Source organism: Pristiophorus japonicus, chromosome 5 (assembly GCF_044704955.1).
Source record: "Pristiophorus japonicus isolate sPriJap1 chromosome 5, sPriJap1.hap1, whole genome shotgun sequence".
Lineage (NCBI taxonomy): Eukaryota > Metazoa > Chordata > Chondrichthyes > Pristiophoridae > Pristiophorus > Pristiophorus japonicus.
In genome coordinates this window covers 162,914,026-162,931,155 of record NC_091981.1, presented here as the reverse complement: position 1 = coordinate 162,931,155, position 17,130 = coordinate 162,914,026, and positions in this window count along the sequence as shown.

The following is a 17,130-nucleotide window of genomic DNA, read 5'->3' as shown; positions in this document are numbered from 1 at the left end:
ATCACGTCGCTGTAGCGATCGCATCGCAGGCACAAGCTACGCTACAATTTGGTGATGTCACGCGGTCGCTGACTGGTGCCATTCTCGCTGTCTTCCCCACTGTCCAATGGACACATCATGTTCCGGATGCTGAGGCCCAGCCTCGTCTGAGTGTAAGTGGTTCCCAGGAAATGGAAGATCCTGTCCTTCCTCAGGATGACAGCATTCTGGCTCCCACCATTGACTCTCCCACCATGCACCTTATGCGGTCCACACCACAGCCATCTGAGACTGCTTCCGCTGATGGTCAGGCACAGCAGTCCGTAGCCGGGCCTTCCAGGCCCAGAGCTGGTCCAGGGCATCACCTTAGGCTGTCTGCACTGTCTGCCCCCCCATAACACAACAGCCCTCGAGCCTTGCTGTAGGCACCGAGGCCTCATTGAGGAGGAGCAGCAGGCATGGGAGGGAGATGAAGGGAAGGGGGGAATGTCAAGGCAAGTCCCATTAAGGGGTGGCACAAACTAGTGCAGATGAATTGCTATATAATGAGGATGCCTATAAATGATTTTGTTTTTGATAAATGATTTTGTTGTTCACTGACTTGCAGCAGATTCTGTTTATTATTTTGTTTGCTTTTGTTGGTTAATGTATCATTTGGTCTTGTTGGGGGGGGGGGGGGGGGATTGTTTGTTACTTGTTTTGCTAAAAATGTCACTTTGACCCTTTGCCGTTGGTATTGTACAAATCATTCCAAAGCTCAGCGTAGATGTGTCTCTATGGTGGCACATAGCGTGGCCAGTGTTAGATGCATCCCTTAGCTTCCTCCATTCAAGCTTGACAAATCATGCTTGACAAATCTTCTGCAATTTTTTGAGGATGTTTCCAGTAGAGTGGACAAGGGAGAACCAGTTGATGTGGTGTATTTGGACTTTCAGAAGGCTTTCGACAAGGTCCCACACAAGAGATTAATGTGCAAAGTTAAAGCACATGGGATTGGGGGTAGTGTGCTGACGTGGATTGAGAACTGGTTGGCAGACAGGAAGCAAAGAGTAGGAGTAAATGGGTACTTTTCAGAATGGCAGGCAGTGACTAGTGGGGTACCGCAAAGTTCTGTGCTGGGGCCCCAGCTGTTTACATTGTACATTAATGATTTGGACGAGGGGATTAAATGTAGTATCTTCAAATTTGCGGATGACACTAAGTTGGATGGCAGTGGGAGCTGCGAGGAGGATGCTATGAGGCTGCAGAGTGACTTGGACAGGTTAGGTGAGTGGGCAAGTGCATGGCAGATGAAGTAGTAATGTGGATAATTGTGAGGTTATCCACTTTGGTGGTAAAAACAGAGAGACAGACTATTATCTGAATAGTGACAGATTAGGAAAAGGGGAGGTGCAACGAGACCTGGGTGTCATGGTACATCAGTCATTGAAGTTTGGCATGCAGGTACAGCAGGCGGTTAAGAATGCAAATGGCATGTTGGCCTTCATAGCGAGGGGATTGGAGTACAGCGGCAGGGAGGTGTTACTACAGTTGTACAAGGCCTTGGTGAGGTCACACCTGGAATATTGTGTACAGTTTTGGTCTCCTAACTTGAGGAAGGACATTCTTGCTATTGAGGGAGTGCAGCGAAGGTTCACCAGACTGATTCCCGGGATGGCGGGACGGACATATCAAGAAAGACTGGATCACCTGGGCTTGTATTCACTGGAGTTCAGAAGAACGAGAGGGGATCTCATAGAAACGTTTAAAATTCTGACGGGATAGACAGTTTAGATGCAGGAAGAATGTTCCCAATGTTGGGGAAGTCCAGAACCAGGGGTCACAGTCTAAGGATAAGGGGTAAGCCATTTAGGACCGATATGAGGAGAAACTTCTTCACCCAGAGAGTGGTGAACCTGTGGAATTCTCTATCACAGAAAGTTGTTGAGGCCAATTCACTAAATATATTCAAAAAAGGAGTCAGATGTAGTCCTTACTACTAGGGGGATCAAGGGGTATGGCGAGAAAGCAGGAATGGGATACTGAAGCTGCATGTTCAGCCATGAACTCATTGAGTGGCGGTGCAGGCTCAAGGACTGATTGGCCTACTCCTGCACCTATTTTCTAAGCAAACCGGTCCATTATGAGCTGGCGATATGCCGGCTCTTGCTCCAGCAGCATCTCCATGCTGCCTTCCCCGTGGATGAGCTGGCTGTGCAATCGGTGCCTCTCCAGGCTCCTCTTCATCGTCCTCCTCCTCCTGAGGTGGGCCTGTAATCCCCACTGGTAATGCCTGGCCCCTCATGATGGCCAAGTTGTGTAGCACACTACACACCACAATGAATTCAGAGACCTGTTGAAGGGAGTATTGAAGGCTGCCTCCAGAGCGGTCCAGGCATCGGAAGCACTGCATGAGCACCCCAATTATCTATTCGATGATGTTGCAGGTGGCTGCATGGCTCTCATTGTAGTGCTGCTCGGCTTCTGTGGTGGGGTTGTGGAAGGGGGTCATGAGCCAGGTGGCTAGGCCGTATCCTTTGTCCCCAAGCAGCTAGCTTCGCCGTTCCCTTTGTCGCTGAAACATTTGAGATATACTGCTCTCATGCAAGATGAAAGCATCATGTGCACTCCCTGGATAGCGGGCATTAACTGCGAGGATACGCTGCATGTGGTCGTACACCAGCTGAATGTTTAGGGAGTGGTATCCCTTTCGGTTGCTGAATAACTCTGCTTTGTTGATTGGTGCTCACAAGGCCACGTTTGTGCAGTCAATGGCTCCTTGAACCCTCGGGAAGCCCGCAATTCTGCCAAACCCACATGCCCACTTATTCTGGCTGTCCCTGCTCATTGGGAATGTTATGAAGTCCATTCTGTGGGTGTACAGAGCCTCTGTAACGTGCCGAATGCAGCGTATTGAGAGATGTTGCATATGTCCCCTGCTGCTGCCTGGAAGGAACTGGAGGCATAGGAGGCAAGCACCAGTCACCTTCACAGCTGGAAGGCTGTAGGTCTGCCTGTAGGTGCTGGCATATCTCTGTCAGCAGTGCCTTTCGGAAGCACAACTTTTTCACACACTGCTCCTCAGAGAGCTGGAGGTATGAGCATTGGTGCCTGTAAACCCATGGGGGGTAAGCCCTCCTCCCCAGACGTCTTCGGCCTCTCTTCATCTGTGGCGCAACATGGCCAACTGCCCTTCTTCTAACTTGACGGCGTCTGGCAATAGCAACCAGCATGATACGCTGGCGAACTAGTATTGCCTCCATTAAATTCTCTCACCATCCTTATAAGGACACTGCAATGGCAGCTAAAACTGCCACTTCAACTCAGAGCTACACGCAGCATGCTGTGCGCAATCATTACAGTCAATGTGATCTGTGATATTGAATCCTCCTGTCTCCATTTAAATACGCTGCCAATACTGCCTGCTGCACCCTGGGAATGCCTGTTTTTGCAGAAGTTTCCTGGGGCGGGTGTTTAATGAGGAGTTTGGGCCGAAATTTGCATCTGGGGTGCTAGCGGAGCGTTGCACGATGATTGACGTCATGATCTCAGTGAAACTAGAGAGCGGGGCAATACGTTTTTGCGCTGCTGCAACATAAGCCAAATTTGCCAGCGGGGTGATAAAATTTGGATGCCTGGCGTTATACCTAGAAACTACACCAATTCCTCAGTTAGCAGCCAGAGGCAGCGTTAATGGGAGCGTAAGAGGTTACCGACTGGGAACGCAGCTTTTAGCTCCCAACTGAAAATTCATTGGGGGTGCAAACCTGATTGCTGACAATCAGTGCGATCCTGCTTTCAGTCCTGGTGCAATGCTACGCTTGTGCCCCAGCCATTAAATTAGATGTGGCTGCCTCATTTAGTGGCTGCCAAATACAATGTCTGGAAAAATAGTCGATACAGGCTTGCAGAATTGTTAACTGGTGGCTACTTAAAGGGATGAGGAAGCGTTTCCCTCGGCGATCACAGTCCGTGCAACATTTACACACAGCACGGTGCGTGAGCCTCTGAGTTTGCAGCGGCAGACAGACATACCAGTGCAGCTTGAGAGAAATTTATTTCTAAAACTTTAATGGGGGCATCACTTGTTCGCCAGCATCGCATTCTACATGCTCTAGCAAGGCGTTGTGAAGAGAGAAGGGCTGTTGGCCATGTTGGTGGCCGAAGGAGGACAGCCCCTGGACGTCGGGGTAGGAGGCTTTACCCCCCACAGCTTTACCGGCGGCAATGTTCATACCTGGACCCATCCGAGGAACGGTGTGTCAGAAGGCTGCGCTTCCGAAAGGCGGTCGTTAGAGATATGCCATCCCCTGCAGGAAGACCTGCAACCTCATCGGCATCAGGAAGGTCACGATACTGCATCAGGGGACATAAGCAACGTCTCACAATTCACAGCACATCGCTGCATCCGCAACGTCACACAGGCTCTCTACACACATAGAATGGACTTCATTACCTTCCCCATCACCAGGGAGAAACAGGATGAGAGCGCATGTGGGGAGGAGGAAGAGGAGACTGCCTACGCCCTGAATGTCCAGCAAGACGACGAGGACCAGCAGCAGTCACGGAGGAGGCAGCCTGCCAATGTTGGCGGCGGCAGGGCTATTCGGCGGTGGCTCATAAGGGAACACTTTGCTTAAATGGAGGGAGCGGAGGGATGCAGCTAATAATGACCGTGCATTGTGTCACGATAAGGCCATATCTCCGTAACAAGTCAACAGTTATACACCAGAGGCTGAAGGAAACGGTTAAACTTACATTTTAATTACAACACATCCCTCCAAAATCCCCCAAAGCCCCACCCCCTTAAATGAAACAAAATGGAGCACCCGCCCCTTTAAATTATACAACATATGAATAACATATCCACTATGATGTAAATTGGACCCATGGGGACACCTTTAATCGGTGTATTTTCCATTGGCATTTCCCCACCCCTCAATGGTTCCTCAGTGCCTGCAGCAAGGCCACTAAAGGGCTGCTGTGTGTCTGAGAAATGCAGGGCAGATGGCCTATGACGATGCCCTCGATCAGCTATGGGCATGGAGACCCGACTGCTGACTGCACCGCCTCAGGATGGGCGGCAGCAGTGTCGGATGGCTGGGGTGGAGGCCGTGTCGGGTGAAAAGGCGGACTAGCAGTGGCAGGGGCCGGAATGCTGTCATCGTGAAAAAGGACGGCACCTTCCATTTCCAGCAGCACTCCTCCGGGGCAGTGGCAGAGCATCAGGAGCAATATACGCCCTCACAGATTGCTGACCTGATGCAGCACCATCTATTCCCCATCCGACTTTGGGGCCGACACTGCTTGCATGGCAGCACTCAGACTGAATGAATACAGGGAGCCTGAAATGCTGCAGTCTGTACTTGAACTACTGCAGTCTGAGCTTCAACCATTGCAGTCTGAGAGTGCATGCCAGCAACCAGTGTCTGCATGACATCACGAAGACCTTGCGTGGCTTCGGCCTGGGATGTCATGGCTGCTGCCATGTCAACCTTGGCATGCGCTATCCCCTCTGGAACCCCAATGTCACTCGGTGAGGAATTTGGCCAGTCTAGACATGCAATGATGGTCTCAGTGGACTGCTGAGAGGCAAAGCCCATGCTGGAGGCGGCCTCCGCCACACTCACACCAAATGAAGCCAGTCACAGTCCGCAATGCACCCATCATCTCACGGTGCATCTGCGATGATCCCCTGTTCAGAATCTCCCAATCCAGGTCCTCATCTGCCTGACCTTAGCAGTACGCTTACCTTCTGGAGAGCTGGACCTGAGCTTCCCCTCACGCTGCACGTTGCTGCAGGCCACTGGGTCCAAGAGTGTCAGCATCTGGGAAGCCCCAGATGTTGCTGGTGTCCTCCACGGAGCTGGTGTCCCCACTCGCGGGCACTGGTATCGGGTCACGGTTGGTGGCCACATGCGTCCCGACATCCTCCTCATCCTCCCCCCCATGCGAGAATGCTGGCTGATGGGCAGGCCATGGCACATTTGGTTCATCTGTAAGCACAAAGCAACACAAGTGTGGTTAGCAGTTCGGGAGGGTGCAGGAAGGCAAGAAGGAAGGGAATCATTACTTTTCAGATAAGTGTTGTAAGGCATCTGGGATAAAGGGTGAGGGGTGTCACAGAAAACGGACATCTCATTGACAAATCATCAGTGTCCTGCGGGGGCTCTGCCTGTCCGGCTGCCACTGTTACGACTGCTAGGACCATGAGGGCAGACACTCGTTCCTCAATGGAGGTGAGGTCCTGGAGGTCTGGCTCCCCACTTCCCGTCCGCTCCTGCTCTCGCCTGTTGTGGGCGAGTTTGGCCTGCAATGAGTAAAAGAAGATGTTGTCTTTGGGTGTGTAGCTATTGGTGTGCAACATCTGTCTGTAGTAAGTGACTCGCTACTAATGTCACGAGGTGTGAATGTTTGGATCTCAGATTGCATGGTAGCTCACAGTGGATGTGTAAAAGGTGGCGTCTGGGCACAAGGAGGTATGAGTAAGTATGACGCTGAAGGCCTGTGACCACATATGGAGAGTTAAAAGGTCTTGTTGGTGTCCTCAGGCTGAGTCAGGAGCTAGAAGGTGAGTGACGCTTAGATGGGCAGTGCATGTCTCGGGAGACTATAGAGAGCTTTGAGGGTGTCTACAGCAATGAGGAGCATGACCTGGCACACAAAGAGAAGGTGTGGGCAGTGTCAAGCAGTGAAGCTCACATGAAGGCATTGCAAGGATAATATAACAGGTACTCGCCCTGACGAACCTCAGGTCATTGAATTTCTTCCGACATTGAGTCACGGTCCTGTGCACCGTGTCGCGGGAGAGATGGCTGTGCGACCTCCCACCACAGCCTCCTGAACACTTTGGGGGATGGCCTTCGACCCCTCCAGGCAGCAGGGCAGCTTGGTGCCGTTCAATGGCCTCCAGGAGCGTCTCAAGGGCCGAGGGCAAGACATGGTGTACACATTGTCAACCTGCCTCCGCATCCATCCTCCCAGTCTCAGGTGAGTGAGAGTCTTGAAGTACGCATGCTTATACTTGAGTTGCCACGCCTTTATGAGTCGGCTGTTCCCGCGGTCTGACTCGGAGTTTCACGCATGCGTAATGTGTCTGCCAGATTTACCAACCAGACTTTTGTTATTGCCCCCCCCCCCACAGCTGTAGTGTGTAACAGCTGATTAAGCGTCCCTGTCAGCTCTTCATCCGATTCTGACGAATTTCTGGGCAGAGGATGCAAACTTTTTCAAGGCACTAAAATTACCGCTGTGCCTGGGTTACCGCCGCAAATGAGGTGCGACGGAATTTCTCCCCTATAGTTTAGTCCCTTCTTTATTTTAAACACCTCAATTAAATACCTGAGGATGTCCCATAGTTTATACTTCTCTAAAGTAACTAGACCCAAATTTTTAAGTCTATCAGTGTAACAGAGATGTTTTAAACTGGATATCATCTTTGTAGCGCTCATCTAAACCTTTTCCAAAACCTCCAAATCATCAACATGTGAGAGGACCAAACACAAAGGATAAAATGCACAGAATTCTAAATAAGGCCTAAGCAAGATCATATACAAGGGCAATATAAGAACATAAGAAATAGAAGCAGGAGTAGGCCATTCGGCCCTTCGAGCCTGCTCCGCTATTCAATAAGATAATAGAATCATAGAAATTTACAGCACAAAAGGAAGCCATTCAGCCCATCATGTCCGTGCCAGCCAACAGATCTATCCAGCCAAATCCCACTTTCCAGCTCTTGGTCCATAGCCTTGTAGGTTGTGGCACTTCAAGTGCATATATAAGTACTTTATAAATGCTATGAGGGTTTCTGCCTCTACCACCCTTTCAGGCAGTGAGTTCCTGACCCCACCATCCTCTGGGTGAAAACATTTCTCCTCAAAACTTCCTACTACTTACTTTAAATCTATTCCCCCTGGTTAATGACCCCTCTGCTAAGGAAATAGGTCCTTCCTATCCACTCTATTTAGGCCCCTCATAATTTTATACACTTCAATTAGGTCTTCTCTCAGCCTCCTCTGTTCCAAAGAAAACAATCCCAGCCTATTCATGGCTGATTTTCTGCCTCAACTCCACCTTCCTGCACTATCGCCATATCCCTTGGTTCCCTTAGTGTCCAAAAATGTATCGATCTCTGGCTTGAACATACTCAACGACTGAGCACCCCACAGCCCCCTTACATAGAGAATTCCAAAGATTCTCCACTTTGAGTGAAGAAATTTCTTCTCATCTCAGTCTTAAATGGCCCACCTCTTATTTGGAAACTGTGACCCCTAGTTTTAGATTCCGCAGCGAGGGGAAACAGCCTTCCAGCATCTACCCTGTCAGGCCCCTTAATATGATGCTTTTGTTTTATATTGAATCCTCCGAATACTCTATTTGCTTTGGCTATCGCTTCATGGCACATAGTGAACCTTAGGAGAATTATGTACTATAACAGCAAGATCTTATGTTTTTTCTCGAGATTTTAGTTCTATACCCTGTAGAATATAAATATACTTGCCATGGGCCCTGCCCTCACACATCTATCTACGTTAAATGCTATTGGCCAAACATAGATCCATTTCCACATCTCATCAAGATCCGCCTGCAATAGTTTATTTTCGTCCATGATCCTAACACTCGTACAGATCTTCATCTCATCTGCAAACTTGTGGACTGTTCCCCAACACCTAATGACCCTGAAATTCCACCCTCCCCGGGTCCGTACAGAGTGTGTACGAACCTGGGAAGGCATCGCAAAAGCCGCTTTTCCGATCTGTCAAGTTTCTGGTTTGACAGATCCTCTGCATCTCGGGAGAAGGACGTTCCCAAGGCAGAGATTGGGCTCTTTGTCCATCTCTTGCCCTGCGAATGTCCTTCAAATTCTTGTGCCTGGTAAAAGTAGGCGAGGCGCATGGCCTACTTTTACCACCGTAAGAGTTTTAAAACATAAAATAAAATTTAAAAATACTTATTTATGTTAAAAACCCTGCCCACTCAGGTAATTTTATTTTAAACCATAATTAAAACTTTTTTTAAAAATCGGCAAATATATTTTTTTTCAAAAACATTTCTATCAACTTTAATTTCTGTAATATCTTTGTGAGGTGTTTTAAAAAAATGTAGTGCTTGGGTGTTTTTCTCATTCACAGTAATAGGAGTTTCGGACTTACGAAACTCCAATTACGATGAATGAGAAAAAACTTTACCATGATTGGGTGTCCAGGCCCATGTGACTCCTACGGACGTCCCAATGTGAACACGCTCCATTGCGCTAGAAGAGGAGGCCTCAACCAAAAGGTAAGTGCGCATCTTTTCTCCTATTTTTAGTTGAACGCCTGCGGGAAGAAGAAACCAGGATTTCAGGCCCAATATTAATAAAGATCATAAAGGCCCTAACGCCGATCCCTACTAGACACCACTGATATCCAATTTCCAAGCAGATCTGCAAACATTAATAGTCACTTTCTGCAATGGGATTGCAGCTAATTTTAACCCAATGTAACATTTTGCCCAATAGTTCCACAAATTTCTGTCTTGTAGAGTAACCTATCGTGCAGCACCATATCAAAATCTTTATGAAACTCCAAATATATGATGTCTACCAGACTATCTTCATTTACCAACCTTGTAAGATATGGGGCTGGATTTTCCACTCCTGGCTGCTTCTGTTTTCGTCCCAGAGGGGCGGCAATGAGCTCTTCTGGACAGGAGGCCAGCTTCCAGCACCCCGCCAAGGTTTTCGGGGCCGGTTTCGGCGGGGCGCCGGAAGAGGTGAGCCGGTGTGCAACGCCCCTGGTTGCGACACCGGCTTGATTTTTGACTCCCGTCCGACCAGTAGCACTGCATAGATCACCCTACTGGGACCGCCTGTGAAAGCGATCGGTCCAAGCTGTAGCGGCTGCAGTGAGAGAAGTAATGTCGACCTCAGGTAAGTGATTGTTTTTTATTTAATTTTTTTTGCGATTTATGTTGTGGTGACGTGGGCTATGTATTGGGAATGTTTTGCATGGGTTTTTTTTTCTGTTTTTTTCCTCCCCAGGCCTCTCTTAGAGCGCTCCCACACCAGTTGTTTAGCTCGGGATTTTCACATGCTCAGCCAGCTTAGCGCCCTAAGCTTAGCACTCTGCCCCACACTCAGGACCCAGCTACCCAATGTTGCTGACCGAGGCCCACCATCATTAACGCCCCGAAATCCTAAAAGCCAAAAATCCAGCCCATGGGCATATGACCTTTTCTTTTTCAGAAGCCATGTTGAGTGTCTCTAATAATTCCTTCGCTATTATGGGGATCATATATAGAGTATCTCATGATCCCTTGAGCACCTTACCCAGGATTGAAATTAATCTAAATGGCCTATGGTTTCCTGATTCAGATTTGTCGCCTCGCTCCAGTCCAAATCTAGCAAGCTTTTAAAGATATGAACATGTGCCATTCCTTCAAGCAACCTAGGGTGTATGTCATCAGGTCCAGTAGCCCAATCTGTTTTCAGATTCCTAGGGTCCGAAATTGCCTCTTTCTATAAGGTGCGCACGGGTCTGGCTGCCGAGTCTCCACGGAGGGCCGTCATTTTATGAATTCCCCTTCCTCAGTTTTGGAGTGGTGTAGGGGATCGCGCCACCCATTTTTCCACCATGCCCTTCACAAAATTGCCCCGCGGGAAATTGTCCCTTTTGAAAATTGCCCCGTGGGAGCAGTGCTGCCGGTCGGTGCCCCGATAGCGTTTGCTGTCAGTGCCCTTTCTGTGGCTTGGCTGCACTGTCGCCCTTAAAAGGGGAGGTGGTGCTGTCGGCGACTTAATGTTTTTCTTTGGGTCGGGCGACTGCCAGGTCGGGCCGACAATTATGGTCGCGGGGTTCGGCCGGGATGCCAACAGGCAACCTGGCACCCCCTTTTGGGTGCCAGGCCGCTGGCCTGGCCAAAATCCTCCCTGATGGCCCTGTATTTGCCACTGAAGTGGCTGCGGAGTTTGCAGCGGCTCTCCCCTTTAACTGATGGGGTCAGTCATTGTGACGTGCCAGCGCGATGATGTCATCAGTGCGGCACTGATGTCTTGGAGCGTCGGTCACTCCGACCCGTCTCCACTTCCGTCTGCTAGTGATGGCTACTCCGACCCGACCTCACTTCCACCCCAATGATGAGGCCACTTCCGACTTGCTCCAGTTTGACCGCCCCGTGGCGGCCGGAACACTTCAATAGCGGTAGGTGCGACTCGTTTCGGGCGGTTTACAATTTCGACCCGCTAATCTTTTCTAAAATGATCTTGTCTACTTTAATTTTTGCAATTTTTGCATTAACGGTGCTGTTCGCAACCATGGCATCCTATTTGACCCTGAACTGAGCTTCCGACCCCATATCCTCTCCGTTACCAAGATCGATTACTTTCACCTTTGCAACATTGCCTCTCTGCCCCTGCCTCAGCTCATCTGTTCCTGAAAGCCTCATCCATGCCCCTAGATTCAACAATTCCAATGCTCTCTTGGCCAGCCTCCCACCTGGCACCCTCCATAAACTTGAGCTCTTCCAAAACTCTGCTGCCCGTATCCTAACTCCCACCAAGTCTCATTCACCCATCACCGCTGTGCTTGCTGACCTACATTAGCTCCCGGTCTGGCAAACAGCTCAATTTTAAAATTCTCATCCTTTTTTTCAAATCCTCCATGGTCTCGCCCCTTCCTATCTCTGTAACCTCCTGCAGCACTTACAACCTATGTGATATCTGCACTCCTATGTAGATATAATTAAATCTGAAATTACTACAGAAATTCTATACTCTGATACAAATGCTATTTTACTCATTTGATCACCATCCCGATTTTCTTCGCTCCACCATTGGCGGCCATGCCTTCAGCTACCCAGGCCCTAAGCTCTGGAATTCCCTCCCTAAACCACTCTGCCTCTCTACCTCTTCTGTCCTTTAAGGCGCTCCTTAAAATCCATGGACCTGAACTCGGTCGAACCCAAGGCCTACCCAAGTGACGCCCAAAGGACAGTCGATGGCCGCCGAGAGACCGGGCGATACTTTGCCTGGAAGATTCCTCTCAAAGAGGTGGCAGTACCACCTGACACCCAAACAATGGCTTACACTGTCAATCTGAGTGGCAGTGGGCAGGAGCTCTCAATTTCGGCAGCAAAGGCTCTTGCCGCCCTGGTGCTGCCAAGGATGGAGTCGAGCCCAGGGAGGGTTGAAGACCTGCAAATAAAAATCATACCCTTCAGGGAACCCCATCCAGGTAAGTCGCTGTAAAAAAAAAAAAGTAAATATGTTCACTAACCTTTTGTTCCGTTCTTCGTACTCGCCGTCAGGGTTAGAATAGCCTCCACGCAGCGGTCCTTCACCCTGCTGGCGCCGATTCCACCCGCACCAAACTGGTAGCTCGGCAGGCGGGAGGCCACTTATGCTACTTGCCCGCCAGCAGCCATCAGCGGGTGGTTCCCGGCAGTACTCCCCTCCCACCCACTCCAGCCCAAATGGAAAATGGCAAAGAGGGGAGACCAGCAGCAAAAGTCGGCGGCAGTGGGAGGTAAGGCCACCAATATCGGGCTCTATCTCTTTGACAAGGCTTTTGGTCACCTATCCTTACGTGGCTCAGTTCAAATTTTGTTTGGTAATTACACATGTGAAGCGCCTTGGGTCGTTTTACTACATTAAAGATGCTATGTAAATGAAAGTGGTTGCACACATTACTGGTAACTGAGCATCGCCCACAGGACTGCAGACTGATATAATATTATAATTTAAGAAATCTATCAAACCCTGGAAGTCCACACAAATGTAACATACAATATATTATCAGGATCACTGATTTATGGTAATCGAATGAGTAAAATAGCATTTGTATCACATAGTATAGAATTTCTGTAGTAATTTCAGATTTAATGATATGATTATATCTACATTTTTGTAGAACTTGTAAATCCTTGATTATTAAACTATGCCTGGCTATGTACTCAATTTATAGCTTATCTTTAAATAAAAATCCAAGTTCACAGAAAGATGGTAAGAAAGATGTTTCATCTTATAAGAACAGAAAGAGAATACTTGCAGGAGGAGTACTCCCTAATGTTCATCTTCTAATCCTATATGAGGAAGCCCAACAATCCTGGGAAAGGAGGCCATGGGGAATTAGTGGCAAAAACAGGAAGGCAGATTATTATCTGAATGGTGACAGATTAGTAAAAGGGGAGGTGCAACGAGACCTGGGTGTCATGGTACATCAGTCATTGAAGGTTGGCATGCAGGTACAGCAGGCAGTAAAGACAGCAAATGGCATAGCGAGAGGCTTTGGGTATAGGAGCAGGGAGGTCTTGCTGCAGTTGTACAGGGCCTTGGTGAGGCCTCACCTTGAGTATTGTGTTCAGTTTCGGTCTCCTAAACTGAGGAAGGACATTCTTGCTATTGAGGGAGTGCAGCGAAGGTTCACCAGACTGATTCCTGGGATGGCAGGACTGACATATGAAGAAAGACTGGATCGACTCGGCTTATATTCAGTGGAATTTAGAAGAATGAGTGGTGATCTCATAGAAACATATAAAATTCTGACAGAATTGGACAGGTTAGATGCAGGAAGATTGTTCCCGATGTTGGGGAAGTCTAGAACCAGGGGTCACAGTCTGAGGTTAAGGGGAAGCCATCTAGGACCGAGATGAGGAGAAACTTTTTCACCCAGAGAATTGTGAACCTATGGAATTCTCCACCATGGAAAGTTGTTGAGTCCAGTTCATTGGATATATTCAAGAGGGAGTTACATATGGCCCTGACGACTAAAGAGATCAAGGGGTATGGAGAGAAGGCAGGAGTGGGGGACTGAAGTTGCATGATCAGCCATGATCATATTGAAACATAGAAACTTAGAAAATAGGTGCAGGAGTAGGCTATTCGGCCCTTTGAGCCTGCGCCACCATTCAATAAGATCATGGCTGATCATTCCCTCAATACCCCTTTCCTGCTTTCTCTCCATACCCCTTGATTCCTTTAGCCATAAGGGCCATATCTAACTCCCTCTTGAATATATCCAATGAACTGGCATCAACAACTCTCTGCGGCAGGAAATTCCACAAGTTAACAACTCTGAGTGAAGACGTTTCTCCTCATCTCAGTGCTAAATGGCCGACCCCTTATCCTTAGACTGTGTCCCCTGGTTCTGGACTTCCCCAACATCGGGAACATTCTTCCCGCATCTAACCTGTCCAGTCCCGTCAGAATTTTATAAGTTTCTATGAGTTCCCCTCTCATCCTTCTAAACTCCATTGTAGAAAGGCCCAGTTGATCCAGTCTCTCCTCATATGTAAATCCCGCCATCCTGGGAAACAGTCTGGTGAACCTTCGCTACACTCCCTCAATAGCAAGAACGTCCTTCCTCAGATTAGGAGACAAAACTGAACACAATATTCCAGGTGAGGCCTCACCGAGGCCCTGTACAACTGCAGTAAGACCTCCCTGCTCCTATACTTAAATCCCCTAGCTATGAAGGCCAACATACCATTTGCCTTCTTCACTGCCTGCTGTACCTGCATGCCAACTTTCAATGACTGATGAACCATGACACCCAGGTCTCGTTGCACCTCCCCTTTCCTAATCTGCCGCCATTCAAATATTATTCTGCCTTCACGTTTTTGCCCCCAAAAGTGGATAACCTCACATTGATCCACATTATACTGCATCTGCCATGTATTTGCCCACTTACCTAACCTGTCTTAGTCACCCTGCAGCCTTTTAGCGTCCTCCTCACAGCTCACACTGCCACCCAGTTTAGTGTCATCTGCAAACTTGGAGATATTACATTCAATTCCTTCATCTAAATCATTGATGTATAATGTAAAAAGCTGGGGTCCCAGCACTGAGCCCTGCGGCACCCCACTAGTCACTGCCTGCCATTCTGAAAAGAGCCCGTTTATTCCGACTCTCTGCTTCCTGTCTGCCAACCAGTTCTCTATCCACGTCGGTACATTACCCCCAATACCATGTGCTTTGATTTTTCACGCCAATCTCTTGTGTGGGACCTTGTCAAAAGCCTTTTGAAAGTACAAATACACCACATCCACTGGTTCTCCCTTGTCCACTCTACTAGTTACAGCCTCAAAAAATTCCAGAAGATTTGCCAAGCATGATTTCCCTTTCATAAATCCATGCTGACTTGGACCAATCTTGTCACTGCTTTCCAAATGCGCTGCTATTTCATCTTTAATAATTGATTCTAACATTTTCCCCACTATTGATGTCAGGCTAACCGGTCTATAATTACCAGTTCGAGCAGCGCGAATCCGGGGTGCGTGGAGAGGCCTATACGAGGCCCAATGTCGGAGGAGGAGGGGCAGTTCAAGCAGCGAGAGTCCGGGGTGCGTGGAGAGGCCGATAAAGGCCCAGCTTGTAGAGCTCCAGCTGGGAGAAAAAGCAAAAAAGAAGTAGAAAGGAATCAAAAGGTGACGTCACAGCCAAAGGGGTAAGTGATTGGTGAGTAGCTTTTCTTTTTCTTTTTTATATCAGTAAGTAACCTGTTAACATTGTTGTCGCCAAATTAAGTGTATCTAAGGGTTAAGTCATGGCAGGAGAGCTCGGTCACGTGATATGCTCCTCCTGTACCATGTGGGAACTCAGGGACACTTCCGGTGTCCCCGACGACTGCATGTGCGGGAAGTGTGTCCGCCTCCAGCTCCTGACGGACCGCGTTGCGGAATTGGAGCTGAGGGTGGATTCACTCTGGAGCATCCACGATGCTGGGAATGACATGAGTAGCATGTGTAGCGAGTTGGTCTTACCGCAGGTGAAGGGTCCACAGCCAGATAGGGAATGGAAGACCACCAGGAAGAGCAGTGCAAGGATGGTAGTGCAGGGGTCCCCTGCGGTCATCCCCCTGCAAAACAGATACACTGCTTTGAGTACTGTTGAGGGGGATGACTCATCAGGGGAGGGCAGCGGCAGCCAAGTTCATGGCACCATGGCTGGCTCTGTTGCACAGGAGGACAGGAAAAAGAATGGGAGAGCGATAGTGATAGGGGATTCAATTGTAAGGGGAATAGATAGGCGTTTCTGCAGCCGCAACCGAGACTCCAGTATGGTATGTTGCCTCTCTGGTGCAAAGGCCAAGGATGTCTTCGAGCGGGTGCAGGACATTCTGAAAAGGGAGGGAGAACAGCCAGTTGTCATGGTGCACATTAGTACCAACGACCTTAGGTAAAAAACAGAATGAGGTCCCATGAGACGAATTTAAGGAGCTAGGAGCTAAATTAAAAATTAGGACCTCAAAAGTAGTAATCTCGGGATTGCTACCAGTGCCATGTGCTAGTCAGAGTAGGAATTTCAGGATAGCACAGATAAATACTTGGCTTGAGCAGTGGTGCAGCAGGGAGCGATTCAAATTCCTGGGGCATTGGAACCGGTTCTGGGGGAGGTGGGACCAGTACAAACCGGATGGTCTGCACCTGGGCAGGACCGGAACCAATGTCCTAGGGGGAGTGTTTGCTCATGCTGTTGGGGAGGAATTAAACTAATATGGCAGGGGGAGGGGAACCAATGCAGGGAGACAGAGGGAAACAAAATGGAGACAGAAGCAAAAGACAGAAAGGAGAAGAGTAAAAGTGGAGGGCAGAGAAACCCAAGGCAAAAAAACAAAAAGGGCCAATGTACAGCAAAATTCTAAAGGGTCAAAGTGTAATAAAAAGGCAAACCTGAAAGCTCGGTGCCTCAATGCGAGGAGTATTCGGAACCCAGGAGAGGGCTCTAAGCTAGTTAGAGTGGGTAAGAGCGCAGATGAACAGGATCCTAAGAAAGAATGCAAAAGGCAGGAGGCAACAGAGCAGAGTAGCACTGGGGTAAGTGTAAACCACAAGGTGATAGGAAGGGACAATATGTATGAATATAAAGGGGCTGCAGGAGGAGTCAAAACTAAAAATCATGGTTTAAAAACTAGTATTAAAACACTTTAGCTAAATGCATGCAGCATTCATAATAAAGTAAATGAGTTGATGGCACAAATCATTACAAATGGGTATGATTTGGTGGCCATTACAGAAACATGGTTGCAGGGTGGCCAAGACTGGGAATTAAAAATACAGGAGTATCTGACAATTCGGAAGGATAGACAAGAAGGGAAAGGAGGTGGGGTAGCTCTGTTAATAAAGGAAGATATCAGGGCAGTTGTGAGAGATGATATTGGCTCGAATGAACAAAATGTTGAATCATTCTGGGTGGAG